The 24,515-nt window shown below is 40.3% G+C and overlaps 1 protein-coding gene across 6 annotated transcripts in view; it reads right to left on the minus strand.

Annotated features, from left to right (window-relative positions):
- The window catches only part of Wipf1 (WAS/WASL interacting protein family member 1), a 78,815-nt gene extending 55,357 nt beyond the window's left edge, over positions 1–23,458 (minus strand). Inside the window, exons 1-4 of one of the 6 annotated variants that reach the window (XM_048812523.1) lie at positions 23,327–23,458; positions 22,931–22,995; positions 3,720–3,764; positions 2,926–3,029 (exon numbers count right to left, since the gene is read on the minus strand). The gene's annotated coding sequence lies outside the window, so the exon portion shown is untranslated. Of the gene's footprint in view, positions 1–2,925; positions 3,030–3,719; positions 3,765–3,808; positions 3,920–22,930; positions 22,996–23,326 lie in introns of those variants that run through there. The other 5 variants (XM_015479337.2, XM_048812525.1, XM_015479335.2 and 2 more) reach the window with 5 other exon arrangements.
- Positions 23,459–24,515: the final 1,057 nt, after the last annotated feature.

The following is a 24,515-nucleotide window of genomic DNA, read 5'->3' on the forward strand; positions in this document are numbered from 1 at the left end:
ATCTTTGATAAGGTGAAAAACTATATGTATTAGGCTATTTTAATTTTCATTTTTTTATTAGTACGGTTGACAATATTTCATAATTTTAATTATATCCTCTGTTATTAACATATTTTAATTAATGAAATATTAACTGGATCTTTTTTTTCTTTTTTGTTGTCCTGGGGATTGAACCCAGGGCATTGCACATGCTAGGGAAGTGCTCTACAGCTGAGTTATACTCATGTCCCTTAGATTTTTTTTCCTCCCATTTGAACCAAAAGGTTACCTAAAAGCTCCATGATTTCTTTTTTTTAGATCTGGGGATCAGACCCAGGACCTCATGCATGATAAGCAAGTGCTCTACCTCTGAGCTACACTGCAAGACTGCTCCATGATTTTTCAAAAACAAATGAAATGTTTTTAATTATTGGGAATTGAGTGGAGAGCAGTGACCATTTCTGTGAGTTCTTAAGCCAAATGTTCTTAAGTCAAGGGCCACTTTTAATGTTCAGCTATGGCTAGTGTTGTGAAGTATGAGAAATATTTCCATGCCCTGTTGGGAGAGGGTGTGGGACTTCTAGGCACATCTCACTGAAGCTCTTCCTGCTCAAAGACAAAGGCAGGAATGCCTGGGTTTATGTTACACACGTGCAGACAGGAAGCAGCCGTATGACCCTGAGTCATCTTATTCTATCTTTCACAAGACTAAACTTCCCAGGAACCAAGGAGTAATTCATGCTGACCTAACAAGTAGCCAAACTTCCGTTAGCTTCATCACCTTCATTAGCCATTATGCACTATTTTGGAAAAAGTAAAATCTAAATTACATTTTTTTTTTAAATGGTTGAAAACCTGGCAATCAAAACCTCTTTCTGAGTATTGGTCATTCAAAGCGACTCTAGTGATGTACACAATGACTGACAGAGGACCTGAACTTTTATGACATCCTCTGACCTACTTTCCATCTGGCTCTTCCCAAGTCAAAACTTACGACAGGAATGACCCTCACTTTCCACAGTTCTTGCACCTGGTCTTAGAAGGTGTTCAATATATCTAAATTAGGCAGATGCTTTGGGGTAGAGTGCCTGGCATATTCTAACAATAAACAACATCAGTTAGCATTCCTATGGTTAAGTGAGCTTAGCTTCTCAATTAGTGCCACTTGGTAAAGAAAGAAATGCACTGGCTAGGGAAGGAGGGCAAGACTGAGAGAAAAGGCAAAGAAGTGGCTATTTTTGTTTACAGAGGGATAATTGAAGAATTTTTTCTATTTGATATTTGATAAACATTAAGAACGGATAATTTCAAACTCCATTTATATCATTTATCTACAACGAGTTCTCAAATACACTTAGTCCTATTTATAAATGATCCATTCAATTTGTCATGGGCCCAATTTCACTAATTCCTCTGCTTTTTTGTGCAATTCCAAATATCACTAGACTTGATGAACATAAAATTTGGGGGAAAATGCCCACAAACTATGGTATTGATTTTATGCTCACTGGCTTATCCTCATTTCACCTGAAGATGGCTGTGGTCAATCAGTAAGTAGGTAAGTTAAAGGTCTGATAGAGGAATGGGGAGCCACTCATCCCAAAATCTTATACTGCAAAGAGAGAACTTCTCTTCAGTTTACTTAGAGACTGTCCAAAGGCCCTTTGGGGAAGTCTCATCCAATTGGGGAATATGGAAGACAATGCTTATTTTCAAGGCTGCTTTATTCTAGTGGCTGAGGACTAAACAAAGAGAGCAGTGATCATCTATGAAAGTTTCCAGAGGTGGCACATAATGAACTGAGAGGAAACAGGCCTTGAGACCAGATCTGGTTTCTCTGAGTAAGTGAGAAAACAAAACCTGGATTCCTATCATTATGCCCAAGTTCAGCTACCACAAGAAGATGGCACTGTGACGTGAAAGATACCAGTGCCAAGAGCTGAATACAGCTTTGGAAAACTGAACACCACACAGAAAACACTCAGCATCTCCAGCTCTTATTAGAGGGGCATTCATGGAAAACCAGTGTGAAGATCAACGGGAAATTTCATTTTCCAAAGTACAAAGGTTTCTGCACACAGAGCGTCCTATTCATTCACAGTTGACTCCTCCTGAATTCAAAACACCTGCAGAAGCACATATCTAATACTCCTCACAAGCACTGTCCACCACATTTTTCTTTAATCTCTAACGGCACAAATCTTGAGATAAAGTGTTCTTCTATGGCTTTCCCCAACCCCAACCTCAAGATCTTGAAAATATAGATAAGAATTCCTCAGACATGCCAAGAGATTCACAAAGATGAGAGTACCTCAAAAACAGTAATGGCAAAAGCAACGTGTAGAAACTCAAGTAATGAATAAAAACAACATATATATTACTCTAGATCCATTAAAGACCACTATCACTGGGTGCAGTGGCACAGGCCTGTAATCCCAGCGCTCAGGAGGCTGAAGCAGGAAGATCACAAGTTCAAAGTCAGCTTGAGCAACTTAGTGAGGCCCTAAGCAACTCAGTGAGATCCTGTCTTTAAAAGGGCTGGGGATGTGACTCAGTAGTAAAATGCCTCTGGGTTCAATCCCCTACACCAAAAAAAAAAAAAAAGAAAAAGAAAGAAAAGAAAAGAAAAAGAGCATTATCTGTGTATAATCAGTCTTTAAAATGCAGTGTTAAAAACCTTTTAAAAGTATTATGTGGGCTGGGGATGTGGCTCAAGCGGTAGCGCGCTCGCCTGGCATATGCGGGGCACTGGGTTTGATCCTCAGCACCACATAAAAATAAAAAATAAAGATGTTGTGTCCACCGAAAACTAAAAAAATAAATATTGAAAAATTCTCTCTCTCTCTCTCTCTCTTAAAAAATTAAAGTATTATGTGATTTTATTCTAAAATTCTCCAAAACAGCATTCAATATGTTCAATATGTTGCTCAGGGAAGTGAATGATACCTGCTACCACTTTGCCAGAAGTTCAGCTTTTTCAAAATTCAAGTCCATGACAGGACTTGGTCAGCTCCTCAGTCATTTTACTTAAGGGTGACTCTTTCTTTCTCCTACACAAAATAAGCAATTATATCCTTAAAAATATAAAATCAAAACTTGATAGGAATCAAATCAGTTTTAATGCATAACTCTGAGAATATAACAATCACTCTAAGCTTATTATGCTTTAAATCTCGGGGCTGGGGCTGGGGCTCGGGCTCAGTGGTAGCACACTTGCCCGGCATGTGGGAGGCACTGCATTCAATTCTCATCTCCACATGTAAGTAAAAAAAATAAAGGTCTATCAACAACTAAAAAAAATTTGAAAAAATAAATCTCTAGTTCTACCTAACATAAGTATAAAAATATATAAATGGTTAGAATTTACTCTGAGATACTATAATATACTACTATTTTAATGGCAAAAGAGATTTATGAATTTATGGAAAAGGAGATATTTACAAAACACCTTAATAAAAGCACTATTTACATTTGTATATCAACACTTAAAAGTATCCAATGGTAGTTCACTGATAAAAAGTATTTAAAACACAACAATAGGAAAGTGAAGAATAGTTTTACTTAAACTTGCATCCTCTAAAGTTTGTCAGGACCAGAGAACCTGAAACATTATGTAGAAATCCATATTCAAAAGAATTCCATGAAATTCTCAAAAAGAGCAGGAAAGGATCACCTGAGGACATTGTTTTAGCCTAACCTCTGAGCATCATTCAAACAGGGAACCAATGCCTGATACTTACAAAGTGCAGTTTTCTACTGCTGAGCTCAGATGAAGACAGCCCACCCTATTACAAAAATAAATGGAAAAGCGATCATTCCATGAACTCACCTCCAAACATGAAGTACACAGTAAAGTTGTACTGCCATTCCTCAATTATCACTTTGCTTGGAAGTGATGGCAGGAGTATTTCCCTCTGAAAAACTGTTCAAAGTAATGACTTGGAGGAAGTGGTATGCTGATACCAGGAAAAAAAAAAAAAAGCCCTCAAACACAAAGATAGTTCAAAATGCATCTGTGCATGGCTCTGAGGAAACAAACAGCTCAGCTAATTTCAGCTCAAAATAAACCCAAGAGACCAGTTTACCTTGGCCATGGCTACACATATGCAGGAAAACTGAAGGTCAGCGTTTATCCAGTGATTTTGTTCTGTGCCAAAAGGGATGTGAGGGCAGGGTTATTCATCTCGAGGTCAGGATAGAATAAGAGGAGATATTCCATCCAATGGAATCATGTGTAATGAAAAGGGCTTCCCTGCTTTGTCCATGGGACAGGTGGGCTCCTGACTGCCTTACCCTCTAGGAGACAGGCGAATGAACTTTGACATCAATTCCTGAAGCCAATGCTAGATCAGAAAAACATGATATCTCCCTTGCTGAGGCCTTTCCATGGGTCCTCCCTCTACTGTATTGTCTTTGAAAAGCTAAGGTGGGTGGTTCCTAAATTACCTATTCCTTTTGTCAAGCTTGGGCTGAAATACATCTACCATATTTAAAATGACCAATACTGAATTTTCAATTCTTGTTCATTTGAAAATAGTCTTCAAATTAAGTAAACACACAAAATAACATTTATTTGGTTTTGAAAAATCCAAATTTTCTGTAAAAGCAGTTACTTTTCTGGGATAACAGATGGTCACTGCCACCAAATTTTTTTTAAAAAGAGCCTAATAAAATTTAAAAAAAAAAAATTTCAAATAACATTTATTTGAGAAGATCTGTGTCAGCAAAAGTCTTTAAATTGGTTGCTCCCCCCACCCTCCAATCCTGGTTTTGTGTTGCTTTTTTTGGTACTGGGGATTGAACCCAAGGGTACTTTACCACTGATCTATAACCTCAACTCTTTTTGAGACAGGATCTCACTAAGTTGCTAAGACTGGCCTCAGACTTATGATCCTGTGCCTTAACCTCCCAGATCACTGCGATTATAGGTCTGGGCCACAGGCGACCAGTTTGTATTGCTATTTTGAAGTGTTTATTCCTAATGGGGATAAGAGCCCTTTGGTTTTGCTCATTCAAGGAAATTCACCTCATAGCCGATGACCCATTTATCTTATTTTCATTTTTAGAGGAAAAAGGAAAGAATGATTAATCTTTAACATCTGAAGCTTGTGTCACTAACTTTCACCTTGAGTAGCGAGCTATATTTCAAAGGGCACAGATCACATGTGGGGACAATTATAACACTTTAAATGACATTTTCCCTTTTTCGGGGGTTGGCCATAATATTCAACTGGGGTACAGGAAGCAGAGATTTTTGTCTCCACTCATTCTCCTGCTCGTGGGTGGACTCACAAAAGCTGTTCCAAGCCTGCAGTTTCCAAAGTTCATCTTTCTAGGTGGTACACCCGTCAGAAATCCTGCGCAGCTCGTAAAACCCAATATAACCTTTTAGGTTGCTCTGGAAAAAACATTGAGTAATAGGGGATAGAATGCTTTGTGTCCAGGGTTTCCAGAGCTATTCTTTGGCTAGGAGAAATGGCAAATCACAGACATCTGGAAAAGAGCGATGGCCCAAAAAGGAACAGTGATCTTCTGAAGTCTTTAGAGCGCACCTCCTTACTGCTTACCTGTCTGTTCCCTGCTGTTTGCACAGAATGAGCTACAGGCACCAGAGCAGGCAGTCATTTCTAGCAGATGTGACTCAAGTGCTTGTGGAGTCTAAAGTGGCAACTGGTTGACTTTCTGGAAGTAAAACATTGTTCTGATCACCTTGAAGCCAAAGGGAGTGGTGGAAAGTTGTGGGTCCCCAGCATGGTGGGAGACAGTAGCAGTGTGGTCTGTGGTAACTTGCACACATGGTGTTAGTGTCCCCCTAAACCTTTCCCACAGGTTTCACTCAACTACAGAACATTATGAGAAGGCCCGCCGGTATTTCTCTCTATATGGTATGAATACCACATTATGTTTTCTTGGCTGGTCCGAGCACTTGAAAAATTAAACAAAGAGTCAGGCTGTAAGGTGAACTGACACAGAGGTGGAAAGGGCAAGGCCTAGAAAGGCAGGGGTTCAATAAAGGCCTCTGAGGTTTCCTTTCATTTCCACAGTTCTGAGTCACATCATTTCCTTTGTGGATTTAAACAATAACTAATGAGCCTTAGAAAATGAATCAGTATGCTAGGGGGAAAACACCAAAGATCATCTGTCTCTTCAGCAGAGTTTTAAGTCCTTTATAACCTTTCTCTTTCATTCTACAAATCCTCATTTCAGAACAATTTAAAATTCCTTATTTACAACAACTCTCTTCATCTGCACTGTAGTGGGTCCACCCAGCCATGGCCATCTGGACAAGAACAGGCCCATGCCCAGAATGGCCAGTGATCAGGCTGGAGTGGTCCTGGCCTGAAATCTCTGATCAAAGAAGGAAAAAGGAACCCACTCCAAGTCTAGTCCCTCCTTGTATGAGACACACAAACTGGGAACCATGGAGAAGGACACTGGAAAAGCAAGAGACAAAAAGCAGCAGCTGAATCAGTGCGTCAGTAGAATTGGAGCCGGGGAGAGGAGGGCTTCCATCTCCGGGGACTTCCAGGTTCCTGAACAGCATCCTCATCTTCAGTCATTCTAACTACCAAGAATAACAACAATAATGAGCATTCACTGAGCTCTTATTAGGTGCTAAGAGTGTTCTAGGCACTTCCACAAGTATTGTCGACTCATTCCAATCTCACAACAGCTCTATGAGATATATATGACAGTGATGAAAAGTTACATAACCTGACCAAGGTCACACATCTTATAGGTGGCAGAGGTCATCTGAACTTAAAGCTTTGGCTCCAGAGTCCATGGTCCTATCCAGCATGCAGCTCCCTATGGTGCTGTTCCAGAGCTTCCTGTCTTCAGTATTGCCCATTCTCTACTAAGCAGGCCCGACAGGGGGTCTGTTTCTTACTTTCCTGTTATCTCACAATCAGCATTTTTCTTGGCTTCATTTGTTATGAATCTTATTTACTAATGTATATTTATTAATTAAAGAACTACTTAATGCTTACCATATGCCAGGAGCTGCTAAGAGCTTTGGAAGCAACAAAGAAAATTCTACCCTATTCTAGTCTTCAGGAACCTTATATTAAGTAGGGAAAGACTTGGTCTGCCCCCAACCACGCTAGAAATCATGCTTCTCATTTTTATGAGGTCATGTCACACGTGATGCGATGCATGACTCTGTATGGCATCCTATCTTTAATATCGTGTACCATTCTTGCATGATAATATATTATTTTATCCTGAGCTCACTGACAAGATAATTTCTTTCTTTTCTTTTTTTGGTACTGGAATTTGGACCCCAAAATGAGAACAGACATGGTAAACATGGCTTCCCTGGAGGTCTTCCTGCCTAGGATTCAGGATAAGGGTGTGGCCGAAAGGATGCCAAGTGTCCTGCTCAAACTGGGTGGGATCAGCTCTGAAAGAGTACATTCCTTCAATTGGTCAGGTGGTGCTGAAGTGTCCCCACCAGCACTGCAGCACAGTGGTGAGCTCTGGCAAGGTGTCTGACAAGGTGTCCTCTTGTCTACTTATTATGAGTTTCTTCTTCACACTGGGTCCCCGTTGCCCCAGATAGGTATTTCTGTGAATCTGCATCCCTTACAAAATGGTGTTGCTAGATGCCAGGTGTCGAGCGAATCCTCTCATCTTTCCATCCCTTCAGCACCCAGCACACTGTTTTGCATCTGACAGGCATTTCATACATTTTAAATGATTGTTTTCCCAAATAATGATAGGCTTCTCTAGAAAATGGTGAATATAAATAAATAATTTATAGAAGATAAATTACTCGTAAAGCTATGGGTAGAAATACACATTGTTAACTTTTGAGACTATTTCCTTCTAGAGACTATTTCCTTCTAGTCTTCAAATATGTCTAAAGTATTTTAAAATTAGGATTATAATTTATGTAGTTTCAAACATAGCTTTTATTATTCTTTCATGCCACTAAACATTCCTTGAAAATGTTAATTTTTAATGACTGCATGAAACTTTTTTATTAATTTTACTTTTAACTTTCTCCTATTGCCAGTCATTTAATTCTTTCTTTGCTTTTATAATTATGTTGATATTGATATCCTTATAAACAAATTCTTGGGCACAACCAGAATTAAGCTATAGATATACTGAATCAAAGAGTTTGAACAATTACCACTTGATACATAGGGCAAGTGACATGTCATGCTAGAAATCATGCTTCTATGCTTTATGCTCCTTTGGGGCATATTAAAAATGCTCTGTTTTTTCAACAGAAAATCTGTATCTTGGGGCAGCAGTTGTAGCTCAGTGGTAGAGCGCTTGCCTACCACATGTGAGGCACTGGGTTAGATCCTCAGCACCACATAAAGATAAGTAAAATAAAGGTACTGTGTCCATTTAAAAAAAACTAAGACAACAACAGAAATCTCTATCTTAATTTGATTCCTTCAATTGGTCAGAATAATGACCCATATATTTAAACTCCAAGTTCCCAAATAATATTTCAGAAGACCCACTTTCATATTTTTAAGAGCACACACACTCCTGATTAGTGGTCCCCAACTTCAAAACTCATGAAGCCTTAAAATGCTTTAGAATTTCAGAAAGGGAAATCACTTTAGAGGTCATTGAGTAAACTGATTCAGTGTTTCTATATGGCAACCGAAGCCCAGCAAGGTTCAATGACCTGGGTAACACATCTAGCTTGGGACTGGAATCTAGGTGTCTGGCTCTAGGAGTTATTTCTTTAGCATGGGTTGAAGAATCAACCAAACAGAAGCAAAAAACCATTGTTACCAGAGTGAAAATATGAGGAAAAAGCATGCTGATATACTTATTTGAAAAAGAAACTATTATTGTTCTAAGTTCTACCTTTCAGATAGAAGTGATTTGTATACACTGAGCTTGAAATCCAGCAAGATATCAGGTATGTCTGGAAAGCTAGGGGAAATATAAAACTGGAGATCAAGAGATGAACAAGCAGAGCTTCAGGCCAGCAAAATCTATTCTACAGCTGCCCCCAACTCTCTCTCCCACACACATGGGAACTTCCTCTTGTCTACAGATAGGTAGAACAGCACTGTTCATCGAATGCCAGCCAAATATACAATTTGTAATATTTTTGTAGCCACATTTAAAAATGTTATTTGAAACAGGTGAGATCAACTTTAAGAATATATTTTATGTAACCTAAAATATCTAAAATATCATTTTGACACTAATTAAAATAAAAATTTCTATGAGATATTTTATTTTCTTCTATTTATACTAAGTTTTCAAAATCCAATGTGGCTTTTGCACTTACAATGCAGCCTGTTTCTATGTGTCCTGGTCACATTTTAAGTAGCCAATGCATTCCACTGTGCAGGATTAGACAGTGACTCACAGAGAATTTATTTTAAATATATATATTTTTTAGTTGTAGATGAACATAATATCTTCATTTTATTATTTTTATGTGGTGCTGAGAATCAAACCCAGTGCCTCACATGTGTCAGGCAAGTACTTTACCACTGAGCTATGACCCCAGCACCCACAGAGATATTTAATATTAAAAATGCCAAATATCTTCTTTGATATAAGGAGAGTAACTAAGAACAGAGTAGGGACGAAGAGCATGAGAAGAAGATTAACATTAAACTGGATGAGAGGTGGGAGGGAAAGGGAGAGAGAAGGGAAATTGCATGGAAATGGAAGGAGACCCTCAAGGTTACACAAAATTTCATACAAGAGGAAGTGAGGCGAAAGGGGAAAATAATACAAGGGGGAGAAATGAGTGACAGTAGAGGGGGTAGAGAGAGAAGAGGGGAGGGGAGGGGAGGGGGGATAGTAGAGGATAGGAAAGGCAGCAGAATACAACAGACACTAGTATGGCAATATGTAAATCAATGGATGTGTAACTGATGTGATTCTGCAATTTGTATACGGGGTAAAAATGGGAGTTCATAACCCACTTGAATCAAAGTGTGAAATATGATATATCAAGAACTATGTAATGTTTTGAACAACCAACAATAAAAAAATAAAAAAAAAATTTAGACCCTGGTATTTGTGGAGTTAAATTAATTGGAATTTAATTTTACTGATGAGAGAACAACAAGAAAGATATTTTGGGTCCCCAAGTCACTGTCTACCCTCTTCTCATGCTCTGGGAGGGAGGAAAGAGGAGTGTTACATGTTATTGGAGCCTGGGAGGTATGACACAGAGAATCCTCTCCTCCAATCCTGGCCTTCCAGGTAACCCAACAACTGGACAAAAACCTGATTGAACTTAGTTCTCACAGCCTTGAGTTTGTTATCTCTGAATGTGTTTATATGTCTGTTCTCCTGATGAATTTCCTAAGGCAGTGGTTCCCAAACTTCTCCAAATATTTGCAACTGACTTCAGAATTCTGGTACCAGCATACCACCAAAATGATGTAGTCATTTACTGCACAATGACATTTAAGTGAACAAGAGACTATACAGATAACAGTGGTCCCATGAGATTATATTGCTTGGTGCCACCATAGTTCATGCAGTATATTCTATGACAAAATCACCCAATGACACATTTCTCAGACTGTCCCCATCACACTGTGACACATGACTATAATCTACTCCTATTTTTAATTTAACTAAGCTAAACAAATCTAAATACATAATTTGGGGTCATCCTAAGAAACTGTGTCCATGAAGTCATGAATTTCACATGGTATTGTAATGTTTTTCTAGCACATATTATAATCATTTAAATAAAGAGTGTCGGACTGGGGATATAGCTCAGTTGGTAGAGTGCTTGCATCATATACACAAGGCCCTGGGTTCCATCCCCAGCACCACAACAACAACAAAAAAAAAAAAAAGAAAGAAAGAAAGACTAAAATAAAAGAATGTTTATTCACATGTCTCCTGAGATCATCTCACAAACTATCATTGGTATAACTGATGAAATCTGGAAACACTATCTGAGGAAGGAAAGGGAAGGACTGCTGGCAGTTCCCCTTTTTGAGCCAAGAGTGCTCAGGGGTGCACACATCCTGACTTCCTGAGTTTCCACTTTCCTACAAGCACGTTCATATTCACTGCTACCCACTGCTTGGTTTTCAGGCTGACATTTATTCTGGCTGACTGGCACCTGTGCCTGTCATTTGTTAGACATTTTAGGTTATTAGCCCTATCTATAAGGAAATGATCATCTTCATTTTAATTTTCCAGAGACTTCCAGAGCTGCTAAATCTGGGAAATTAACTTTCAATTATAAACCTCACAAGGCACAGATAATTACAACACCTATCACAAGGCCCTCCTAAAAGTTCTTCTTATAAACTGACTGATTTTCAATTATGAAATATCTGTAAAGAATGGAGACCTTAAGAAATAAGAACTGGTAAACTTCAATAGTGGAAATGTATGGCATCAAAATGGTTTAAAAACAATTTTTTTATACATAAACACATGTGCTTCCTTATGCTTTAAATGCATTCAATTACAAGATTGTGGTCAGTCTAGTAATTACTATAATTCCGAAGCAGAAATGAGCTCAAATAGTATTTGGGAATATTGGCAGTTATAATATGCATTAGTTAATCTACTATTGTCTAACAAATTACCCAGAACTGAGCAGCTTAAACAAACACACACTTATTATATCACAGTTTCTGTGAATCAGAAACCTGAGAGCAACCTGTCTGGGTCCCTCTAGCTCCTGGTCTATTACCAGACTGCAATCAAGGTGTCAGCTGGAGCCACATTCCCATCTGAAGGTTTGACTAAGGGAGAATCGGCTTCCAGGCTCACTTGCTCGTTGGCAAATGTCAGTTCCTCACTGGCTGTTAGCCACATGCTTCCCTCAGTTCCATGCCACGGGGGTCTCTCTACAGGGTAGCTTATAACATGGTGGCTGGCTTCCCTCAGAATGAGCAAGACAGCGAGAGAAAGCCTTCATATTCAAGTTGCAGTCTTTTTATAAGAAAATCTCAAGTGACATCTCATCTTCTCTGCCATACTTACTTCACCAAAAGTAAATCATTAAATCCAGCCCATACTCAGGAAGAGGGGTTATACAAAGGAATGAATTTCAAGAGGTGGGGATCATTGGGTACCATCTTATAAGCTGCCTAGCACATGATGACATAAAACATCTACCATTTCTATTGGTGACAATGTTACAAGTGTTCCTAATGCTACTGTAGTTTGTTGGCTACATTCATAATCAAAGGAAATGCAAAATGTCAATGAGGGGTTAGTGATAATATATAAGTACTACTTCTCTCATCCAGTTCATAGACTTCAGGTTAAGAGCCCCTGTATTAAAGTATAACACAGGGGCTCTTAACCTGAAGTATGTAGTGTATCTTGAACCATCTGGTTCTTAATCTGGTGCTTTGAGGATGGGGACAAGGATCTCTTGCTTGCTCCTGGAATCTACCACCTGTGGGCATTTACTGTTTGTGATTGTTTTGTTGTTGTTGTTGTTGTTGTTGTTGTTTTGTTTTTTAACCATATGGTACTGCTGCTCCACTAAGAAACAAATCAACTTTGAAAACTTCCTCACAGCTGCAAAAAGCAACTGTTTGGCACCAATAAATCAGGATTACTGGAGCCTGGCTTATAATGAACCTTTCACCTCCTCTCGGCAAGTGGTCACCAACTGGGTTATGGAAGCAAACAAGTCATAGTTTGAAACAATAACTACTTTTCCAGAAAGAGTACAGAGGAAGATGTTTTCCTGTAAAATTCAAAATTCAAACTTGGGCCCTCTAAAAGCATGAATTGAAATTACACTTCCAGGGGCACTGCTTGTTGCTTGGAAACCCTAACTGCTATAGCCACTTTCATTCTAGATAGTAAAGAAGAGCCTGGGATATCAACAGGCCTATATCATAGAATCAGGGAAACAGGGATAAAATTGCAGGTTTCAGTTTTGTCCTCCTGAACCCCGATCAAAATTTCTCATTACTTGCTCACAAAAATGCTTTCAATGTTTTGTTTTATCAGGATGAAATGGGGGGTAATATCAGAAATATTTAACAACCAGGAGGCATAGGCACTGAACAATCTGATGCTACAACAGGGTCCCAGGCACCTGTTCTGTGGCCAGTGCTTACTTCAATTATGGAATTACAGGAAAAGTCTTAGGGATCCTCGAGTGCACTCATGCAACTGATAGTTCACCCACCAGTTTTGAAGCATTTCAACAGTTTTGATAGCCAGTATGTCTGTATCAAGGCAAACAAGACTGACTATCAACTGTGGAGAGGGACTGTGCCTCCCCACACCCCCAGGAGGGCTACTGGTATGGGAGTGGAGCTGGTTGTCCTACAGGGCTCTGAGTGGCCAGCACTGCGGGGACAGAGCCCAGCCCTTCTTCTGAACCCTGAGCTGAGGCAGAGCCTCCAGGTTCTGAACCATTTCCAAGACTCCCAGAACCCCTCACTCAGGACTCCCAAGGGTGGCTGGCTGGCAGTCTCCCCATTCCCAGGCACCTTCAAGGAGCAGCCTGGGACAGCTGCTGCCAGCTGGCATTGCAACAGGCTTCTGTAGAAGGGAGGGCTGGGTGTTCCTCTGAGGGTTTAATGGAGCAGCATGTTATCAGCCCACTGGTGTCATTCCAATCAACAAGCCCACTACTGCATGGGGTAGAGGCCAAGCAAAAGATTGGTTCATGAACTCCCCCACCTCAAGGCCTAGTTTGGCAACTCCCTGAAATATGTGAATGGCACCTTGGGTTTTTGGCTTATCATAAAAAACACCATTCTGTATTACAATTTAGTCCACATGTGAGATCATGGAAGGATTTTTGAATTACTGAAATGCTCTGGTTTCCCTTTACTCCATGCTTCTGGGAAGTGGACTGGGGAAGCTGTGGGTACAGACAGATCTTGGTCTGAATTCTGGCTCCTGACAGTGGAATGCGGTCAATACCCTTCATTCTCTGAGGCAATACATACCTCTGCACATGCGGCTTATCATAGAACCTGCTTCATTGCCTGATTGAGGACTAATGAGATTACGTAAAGATACATTTGATAAATGCTCTTATAAACTGATGACAAGTTGAGAATTAAAAACTTTTCATCTCAGCTTGGACCAGGAAACACCAGTATTATTCCAGAGAATTACTGTAGGTACTTTTTAAATAGATGCTTTTTGTTCATACAAGTTGATTAAAAGGCAAGACAAAAAGGCGACTTTAGATGTGAAAATAAAAGTTAACAATCTTGCATGGACTGAGATCCAACCAATGGGAACTCAGAATTCTACCTCTTGAATAAAGAGTCTACCTCCTTTTCCATAGGAAAACAACATAAATTACTTCATTAAAGTTTGCACAACCAGACATTGTTTGTTTAAGGGATAACAAATGCAACTCCAATTATATTTAAAATAACATTCACATAAACAAAAATTCTAGCAATCAATCTCATAACATTTCCTTTGATTGCTTCGACATATAAGCAAAGGAAAGCTTGCTTTTTTTAGGCATTGCTTTTGCCCATTTTTAAATTTTTTTTTTCAAGTTGTAGTTGGACACAATACCTTTATTTTATTTATTTATTTTTATGTGGTGCTGAGAATCAAACCCAGTGCCTCGCACGTGCTAGGTAAACACTCTACCACTGAGCCACAACCCCAGCCCCTGCTTTTGCCTATTTTGTTAAAAAAAAAAAAGTCTTTTTTTTTTTTTTCAAAATAAGAGTTATGGAATCACTGAGGCTTAAACCCTGAAAGACAAAGTTTGCGATAAGAATCCTGCCCTTTCTACTGCTATTTACCTTAACGAGCATTCTCTGAATCAGTCCTAGAAATCAAGCAGTGAATAAGATATTATGCAGTCCCACTCCATGTTGTATTTTTTTAGGACTTTTGGATATTAAACCACTAAGACCATTAAGAAAAATTAATTTCTTCTAGGATTCTCACTCCTTCACCCAGAAATGTGTATCTAGTTCTCCATTGCCAACTCCACGTGGACGTCTGTTTAACAAACACCTCGAGCTCAGCTGATCCCAAGCCAAACTCTATCCCTTCTCCATTCCACACTGTTCTGCCTATAGCTTTGTCATTGCAGTTTGATGGGATTCCATTCTCCCTGTGCTTAGGCCAAAAACCTTGGAATCATCCTTGACGCCTCTCTTTACTTATTATTGCTCAACCCAACAGTTAAACTTGTTAGTTCTATGTTCAAAATATCCAGTTTCTAATTATTCCTTGTCACCTCTGTTCCTGCCACGCTGGTCCATGGCACCATGGCCTCTCGTGGGAGTACTGCAATAGCCTCTTAACTGGTCTCTCTTCTACTCTTGTGCTCCTACAAACTATTAATCCAGCAGCCAGAGGGATCCTTTAAATGTAAAGTCAGTTCACTGCCTCTCATTGCTCAAAGTCCTCCCAAAGTACCCTCTCACTGTGAGGGAAAGCCAGAGTTCCACATGGGCCTGCTAGGACACCAGGGTCTTGCCTCCAACTTCTCACTCTGCCTGAGTCACACCTGCTCTTTTTTATTCCTTGAATATGCCAGGCACCCTACTGCCTCACTGCCCTCTGCTTTCCTCTATGTATCCACCTGGAAAATTCTCTTACCCCTTCCAAATATTACCATCTTTTCCATGATACCCTAGTCACCCCCACTTAAATCCATATATTCAACACGGTGCCTCTGCTCTGCTTTACCCTGCTGTAGTTCTTCATAGCAATTATGACCCTCTAATAGAATATATCATGCAATACGTTTTAGGTTTATTGTTTATTGTCCACATTCTCCACTAGAAAAAGATCCACATGAAAAGTGCTCTATAAATATTTCTAAATTAAGGGGAAATGGTGGTGGTGGTGAATCTTATAAAAAATATCCTGTGTCCAAAAAGGGCCCTGTGATTTCCAATGCTTGTGGCAGTTTGCAGAACAGCAAAGAGTTAAGACTGATGCTAAGGGGACAGGCAGTTGCTTGCCAGGAAAGACCCTTAGGAGTGGCTGTGATATTATGATACATGTCTTTTGGGGTTTAATTCATGGTTTCTGGCTCTTCCTCAAGGCAGGTCATAGAAGTTCTGATCTTCCCCAGCCTGTCTGTCTTAGAGCTGACCATAAAGAAAATATCTGACTTACGCTTATCAGATAGGAGGTCACAAGACCCTCATCATTACAGATTGGTCCTGCCCTATGCCCTGGAGAAAGGAATGCTGTACAGACAGGATAAGAAGAATGCTGAACAGACAGGCCTCCCTGGGTTTCCCCACTCAGTATATTAGCATGAAGTATGCAATGAAGTCTCCACAAACCCCCCAAAGAACCAGATGGAGAGTTTCTAGATACCTAAATAGTGCACAGGGGAGGTTCCTGGAGAGTAGCAGGTAACACCTTGTCCCTTCTTCCATACCTCACTCTATGCATCTCTTTATCTCTGTTCTTTATAAAGTGTTCCTCTGAGTTCTGCAATCTGTAAACCACTCTAGCAAACTGAGTGAACCTAAGAGAAGGTTGGGGGAACTTGGGTTTATAGTCAGTCAGTCAGAAGCACAGGTAGAACAACCTGAAGCTTGTGACTGGCATCTAAAATGGAGGTGGTGCGTGTAGGAGCCAGATCCAGGTCCAGTTTTGGGGGCTGAACCCTCAACCTGGAGGATATAATGCTATCTCCAGGTAGACAGTGTCAGAACTGATTCTGACTAGATACCCAGCTGGTGTCTGCTGCTGCAGAATTAACTGAATATTGGCAGGAAAATATGCTCATGCTTTATAGGATCATAGAAGCAATCTGTGTTGTGTGAATTTACAGAGAAACTGAGTCTGAGTTGAAGTTGGTTTAGGGATAGTTTACCATACTTCAAACAGTCATTGTCATAAAAAGTTCTAAAACTTCCCTTTTATCTGGGTGCCAGAGAGATAACTTAGAATGGCTGACCCCAGTTAAAAATCTGCAAGGGCTGCTGGGCATATCAGAATTTCCAAATGATGTCATTTCTTTCCATTGACCATGTTCATTGTCCAGGTTTTACCCTTCTGTAATAATGGTACCCAAGAAGCCTCGTTGGCATTCAGAAAGTAGTTCAGAGACCTGAGAATCAGTGCTAAGGAGGGCTAACACTTTTGAGGACTGCGTGATCCAGGGCACAGTGAGAGCTGATATCATCCATATCTCACAACAGATCTTTACCCATATTTCTTAATCTACTTTCATTTACACAAGATTAAGTCTCTTTTCCTGGCCTCTCCTGAGCCCATAAGTAATTTTTCCTCTCGGGGCCTGTCCTCTTCTTTTCCCATGAGAACCAGCTTCTTGCACACAAACCATTTCCAGGTAGGATAGGTTAGGTTTCTGCCTACAAAATTACAACCATATGACTGTCTCCCAGGAATTAAGGAGAGATCAGTTTGCCAAATCCTTAATCTCTTAGTATACTTCCATTAGGCATGTATCTGGTTCTGCAGATCCTGGAGGGGCACCTCTATCTGGATCCCAAGTCCATGAGACCCCCTCAACATGGCTCCCGTATGTGGTAGCCAGTGCTCAAATCAGGAGCCTTGTTCTGTGCCTGCTATTTACTAATGAGCTATTCTGACTCACACACAAGTCACCGGACCTTTCTGGGCCTTAGTCTCCAAATCTAAAAAGAAAGGGGATAGAACTCTCTTAAGGTCCTTTCTGTTTCTTAAAAAAAAAAAAAAAAAACCCAAGTTTCCACCAGGTGCAATAGTGCATGCCTNAAAAAAATCAGTTTACGATTTACAGGGGAGAAAACACCAAAATATAAAAGAGAGGGCTGTAGTGGGGCACCTTCTGTCTGAAGTCCAGGGGTCCCTTCGCCAGGCACTGGCAACAAGATGCCTCAAATTGCAAAGCACAGTGGCACATGCCTGTAATCCCAGCAATCTTGGGAGGCTGAGGCAGGATGATACACTTCAAAGCAAAAGCCTCAGCAATGTTTGAGACCCTGTCTCGAAAAAAAAAAAAAAAAAAAACTAAACTAAAAAAGGGCTGGGGTGTGGCTCAGTGGTAGAGTGCTTGCCTACCATGCACAAACTCCTGGGTTCAATCCCCAGCACTGCAGAAAAAAATAGAAGTAAAAAATCCAAGGTTTTATTTTTACCTACCTCTTTAAGTTTTAAATGACAACAGTGTCTGAAAACCTCTTTCCTAAACTTTTCCCAAGGCCAGATGTTCCTGGCACTAAAGTAGAAGGGAAAAGACGTTTTTAAATAACCTGACATTTTTGTCTTTTGGAGCAAATTATCCTCTGGCCTTTTCACTTCTCTTTCGCTTACTGCTACTTCCTTATGAGTCCTTCAAAAAAGTTTTTATAAGCAGTTCATTCATCCTAATTCACCAGGATCTCATAACAACATTATTTTCTCCAATTTATTTTTCTTATATGAAAATTCTCAACTATTTTTAACTTTGGTAACTATGCTCATCAGCATTAGTTTGTCCCTGCTCTGCAGGAAAGGTTGTTAAATACTCTGGGAAAAAGGGCTGGGGAAGGAAGCACACGGTTCTTGTACACAGGTTCTGGCCTAAATTTTCAGAAGGTAGGTGGGCATGAAATGGCAAAGATGAAAGCTGGAAGAGAGAAGAGGAAAAATAGGGAAAAGAGAAAGAGTGAGGGCATAATACACTGTTTGCTTTGAAGAGGTTCAAGAGAAGCTCTGGTGGCAATGTACCAAGAATGTTCATTTAAATGATTTGTAGAACTGGGACTTTCCTAAGGAGTCACACTGTGGTGAGAAGCAAAATTGGAACATCAATTCTTTTCTTTTAACAGTTCCCTCTGTGCAGCTCTGTACACAGCAGGCTGGTGAGGTACTGGGCAGCCTCTCTACTGGGCCTGCACTCAGGAGGATCATTCTACAGGTCTCTAAAGCCTTAAAGGAAGACCAAAGCTTTCCATTGCTAGCCTAGAAATCAAAGATACTCCAAATCACTACCATTTGTATATCAGTGATTTACTGAAAGAATAGCAGTTCACTAGCAAAACCATATATGCTTAGCGACATAACTGCCTAGTCTATGGTTATTAGCATATTCCAAATAACTGTAGGCTCCAAGATATCATCTAATGTCTTTTAGCCAAGGAAATACATACTCTAAAGAATTTCCCCTATTAATCCGTCCATATACAGATATACGTGTGTACATATATCTGTATATGGATGGATTAATAGGGAAAATTCTTTATACATACATATACATATATATGGTTATGTTTATGCATGGTATAAGGACAAATGCTTATCCTACTACAACAAGACTTTTTTTTTTTTAAGTCACACTGAGATTACGAACCAATACAAAGGCCACAGGTGGTACACGTCTGTAATCCCAGTAATTTAGGAGGCTGAAGCAGAAAGATCTCAAGTTCAAAGCCAGCCTCAGCAATTTAACAAGGCTCTAAGCAATTTGGTGAGACCCTGTCTCCAAATAAAACATAAAAATATCAAAGGGCTGGGGATGTGACGCAGTGGTTAAGTGTCCCTGGGTTCAATCTCTGGTACCAAAAAAAAAAAAAAAAAGTTAACTTAAAAAATGACATAATGAAATGTAGACATGAAAACAAGTATAAAGGAAACCTAATTCATACCAGAAAATATCAAAACAGATACTTTGGTAAGTATCTAGCTAGTTAAGCCTCAAAGCAGTGACTTCTCATTAGCATTGAGAAATTACAATGTTAGTGGTACATGTAGTCGGCAGAATATCATATAAACTAGAAATAGGCTCTCTTAAATTCAGTTTGCTGCAAGACAGTTCCATTTCAAGGTCTCATCTTTTTCCAGTTTATTCTTTTCAGGAAAAGCTTTTATGCCCTTTCATAAGCAAGCAAATGCACCCACTCATCATTTTCATGAATGAACAAAAGCAATTGTTCTTGCCATTTTCTGATGCTTTGGGGAGTGGGGGCATTTACAGGCTTATTTAAAAAGTAGCACCAATCTTCCAACTAATGAAGAAACTGAGGGAAACTGAAATGGCCAAGTGAAAACTCCATCAGGCATACAGGAAATTCCTTCCCTGGTGATGTCACTGAGTCGACATTAGCACTTGTAATACTTTATAGAAGACAGCACTTCCAGCAAAAGAATCACTGCCCACTATTCAGTCAGGCTGCTCATCACACCTTCTGTGTACCATTTTCTTCCAGAAAATCTGTAAACTAAATACTCCCTGTGGCTACCCCTCCAGAACAGCCCAACTAAGCTTACTTATTTTCCTGGGTTAACAGTCCAAGTCCCCTTTGGATCCTTAATACCCAGAAAAGGAGGACTGGATGATCAGAAGTTAAATGCAAACTCGCCACATGATCCAGCAATACTGGTTCTGAGTATATACCAAAAGAACTGAACAGAGGATCGTGAAGAGATTTGCAAACCCACATTTATAGCCACATTATTCACAATAGCCAAAAGGTGAAAGTAACCAAATGTTATTGATGGATTAGTGAATGAAGAACATGTGACATACATATACAGTGGGATATCTGACCTTAAAAAAGAAACAAATTCCAACATGCTACGATGTGGAGGAGCCTTAATGACATTAAGCTAAGTGAAAAAAGGAAGTCACAGGAAGACAAATACTGTACGGATTCCACTTAACTGAGGTACCTAGAGAAGTTGAATTTGTAGAAACAGAAAGTAGCATGGTGTTGCCAGGGGCTGGTAAGAAAGGGAAAATAGGAAGTTGTTTAATGGATACAGAGTTTCAGTTTTGTAAGATGGAAAAATTCTGGAGGTTGACTATACAACCATGTGAATATTAATGCTGCTGAACAGCATGCTTGCTAGTTAAGATGGTAAATTTTATGTTATGGGTATTTTAACTCAAGTAAAATAATGTACAATGCTTAGTATTGCCCAATGTGATGGTGATGCCAATAATATCTTACCCTTGCCCAGGAAATTCTCTGAGAAACCCAAAGTGCTAGCTAGGCCTCTAGATTTGCTCATTCCAACTCAAAAATGAATGAATTCTGTTAAAGGGTGGCGCCCATCAATTTTATTTTCTTTTTCCCTATTATCAAGAATGTTTGTATGTCATCATTTTATCCCTCTGAGATTCAAATCACCCAAACATCTGTGAATGCTGACTTGTTACTCTTGTGTCATGTGGGATTCTGGGGAGAAGAGGCTGCTTATATGTCGGGGTCTGGGGGAGAAGAGAAACTCGTGAAGTCAGTGCCACTCTCTTCCTTTTTAGAGAATAAAGTCTTCAAACTGTTCTTCCCAATAAAATTCATCATTTTATCTCCATTTTACAAGTGACCAATCTTTTTTTTCCACTTTTCCCCTTCAAACAGAACTCAGTGTTCACCTTGGAAGTAATACCTGTCTGAATATTACACACAAGATTACTATTCCAGGAGCTCTGTACCATCCAGCAGGATCCACCCCCTTCTGCCATCCTGTGCCCTCCTCTTTTTTTCTAGAAGCCCTTCCAGGCCTGGGGGTCAGAGCTGTTGCATAAAGATTACCCTTTAAATATTTTCTTGCAATTCAAACACACAACAGACAAGCACACACACACAAAAAAAAAAAAATAGAGGAAGTAAAAGACTAGGGAAGGGGCCAAGAAATGTCTAGGGAGATAAAAAAAGAAATGGAAAAGGCTTTTGGAAGGACACATTCACAAGAAAGACATCAGGTCCATCTGGAAAGTATTTTAACAAAATAAAAAGCCCCTTTCTACTACAAGCATCAGATAAGCATAACACAAAACTCCTTGAACAGCAAAACTCTATGATAAATTTAAAAAGCAAAATGAAAACTGAAAGAAGTGCTCCTTCGAGGGACATGGGCCCACTGGTAAGCTCTAAGCTTCTCTCCAGTGCTCAGGGGTGGTGGGCAAGCAAGAGGCCATCCAACTGCAGGCTCTCCTAGAGGCGAAGGCAGCAAGGTCCAACTGGTTCCCTCACACCCAGGGAAACTGTGCACTGCCTCATGTCAGAGCTAGTGAAGGGTTTCTGAAACCACCAGGGTTGAGATCCCAGCTAGAACCTTCCTGTTGTCATCTTCTCCCTTTTCTTGCACAACAACGGTAGTAAAAAATGAAAAATATGTGGCAATCTGAGGACATACCCAACCATGATTTTCCTCTTTCATCACTGTTCTGGATAGTTTGGATGACTAAGATATAAACAACACGTGAGTCCACTAAACCTTCACCCCTTTGTTGTTTTTCAGTAGACACAGTTTAGAACACGCCGGCTGGAATGAAGAGATGAAAATGGAAGCTCTGAGTCCTAGTGTCCTCTCCTCGTTACTCCCCTGCCTCCATGAACACGTTAACATGGCCAAAAAAGCAACCTAGGATGTTTTCCAAAACATCCAGAGAGAGCTATGTGATCTCTCTGGCTAACCCGTCCTAGCACTTAAGAACAGTTCAAGAATGAAGTAATTTCCTTCTTCTAGCTCAGATTTGAGACATTTTCCTTTTTCATTACAGGTCTAAAAGCAGCAGGTCATTGTGTCAGAACCTTGACTTGCTGTTCTTTATCAAACTGCCCCTCATTGGCCATAAGATAAACAATCTTGGGCCTTTTAGATGTGTCTGGGCTCTTCTTTTCCAACCCTTTACCCATTTTTCTGGCTCTTCTGTGGACTCTTCAAAAGTCTTCCTTTCTAGAGGAAGCACAAGGCTGAGGTCAGAAAGCTCTAGTAACTAACAGCCAAGCCTCAAGGCTTCTCCAAACCCTGCTGGCCTTAGATCCAGGCTGTGCTGGCTTCTTAAACTGCTGCAGGCAAAGGACTTCCTCATCTCACAGTCAAGCAGCCTTACCCCTTGTCTACTCCCATTTTGTTAACAAGAAAGAAAAAAAAAAGGAAGCAAAAAAAAAAAAAAACAAAACAAAAAAACAAAAAAAACCCCAAAACAAAAAAACCCCAAGAATTATAGACATTAAATTATTTTAACGTGAACTATAATCCAAAAAGATGTGTTTTACAAGATGAAAAATACATAAAAACAAACAACCAACTTTTGCATACAGCCTTGCGGCACGTTTTTACTCACAGTATTTCTGTATGCTCCAACACCCCACATATGTCTGCAATGATCTGTCCTGTTTCAGATTTATGCTAATAAGTAAAAATGAGAAGAGGCTTAGCTGCATTCCATGAAATAAGTTATTTAACAAACATCTGAAGTTTTGTTCTGTTTCTTTTTTAAAGGCATAGAAGTTCTAAACAGGGAAGCAAGAGGTTCTGAGAATTTCATTGAGCCACTCAATATTTGTTCCTCTAACAAAGTGCAGTTACCACCTATACACCGGATCTTATATTCAAAGCCAGAGCAACTTCTTTCCATTAGAGAAACAAAGACAGTTCAAGGAAAGAGAATCAATTAGGTGTTTTACAGAAGCTATGAAAAGTTTTTCAAAGGTGGTGGTGGTTGCGGGGGAGCACTAACCTTTGTTGTTTTAATCCGCTGCAAACGGCCAAGTGCTCAGTCCCCTGCTATCTTCTGGCTGGCTTCCTGTAAATGCTGCATGTGACATTGCACTTCCTCACAGGCACCTTCTTCCACTCGCCTCTCTACTCACTCAGAGGCATGTGATAAGATCGCCTGGCTGCTTTTTCCTATGGGGGTAACCCTGTGCCTACAGAAATGGTTGTCTCTCTGCAGGGGTCCCCCAGCTTCTTCTGGGTGTTCCCAGGACACAGGTAAAGAGGAAATAAACCCTGGGGGAATGCTTTCTGAACCCTTGGCACTTCTGACTCTGTTCGGAGGCAGAAGGTGGGGGGAAGGGAGGGAGGGAGAGAGAGAGAGAGAAGCTCCAGGGTCTCCATCCTGGGGTTGAGGTTCCACAGCTGAGAAGGGGGTGGTCACTACAGCAGAGCCTGGGGCTTGGGCACTCTCCCATTATCAGGGCAGCCCCTGGTACTGCTGCTGAGCCTCCAGACTTCTGAGGAAAAGCCCTCAATGGTGCTGCTCCCAGGATGTCCCCATGCTCCTCTCTGGAGGTCACTGCTATCAGTGGATCACACCCAGGTCTCTGCTGCTCACATTTCTGGATTCTGCAGCAACCACGGCCACTCACCCTGGACTTCGTGGGAGAGTTTCAAATTCACACACCATCTAATTTGTCATGTTAGACAGTGTGCCCTAATTCCTGGTTTAGAAAACAAAGCCGATGTATTGTCAGCCTCCCTGGGCGAAAAAACTCCAACACTAGCCTGGCAAGAGAGCCAGGGGGTGTCCAGATGATGTGCCCTTCTCTGCCCTGGACAGGGGAAGACTGGGAAAGAGTTGGGGCCCCTTCAGCAAGAAGTCCCAAGGTGCCACAGCCAGCTTTCTGGTTTCTGTAGTCAGTGCTCTCCTCTTTTACGATTCCCCAGCTCTCAGGAGGGTCCAAACACACTGGAATTTGCAGATGTAGGAAGTGGTGTGTGGGAGTAAAACCATGTCCTGGACCAAGGGGAATATTCTACAATTTGTACAACTTGACTCAGTGTAGAAACCCCAAAATTGTTTCTCTTTGGCTACCCTGGCATAATTCTTTTCTTAAAAATGCTTTTAAAGGGCTTTTTTTTTTTTTTTTTTTTTTGGGTTTTTAGCAAGGTAACTATAGAAAAGTTCCAAGTCTTGAAAATATTAC

The sequence above is a fragment of the Marmota marmota genome, unplaced genomic scaffold (genome assembly GCF_001458135.2).
Source record: "Marmota marmota marmota unplaced genomic scaffold, marMar, whole genome shotgun sequence".
In the NCBI taxonomy this organism is placed as follows: domain Eukaryota; kingdom Metazoa; phylum Chordata; class Mammalia; order Rodentia; family Sciuridae; genus Marmota; species Marmota marmota.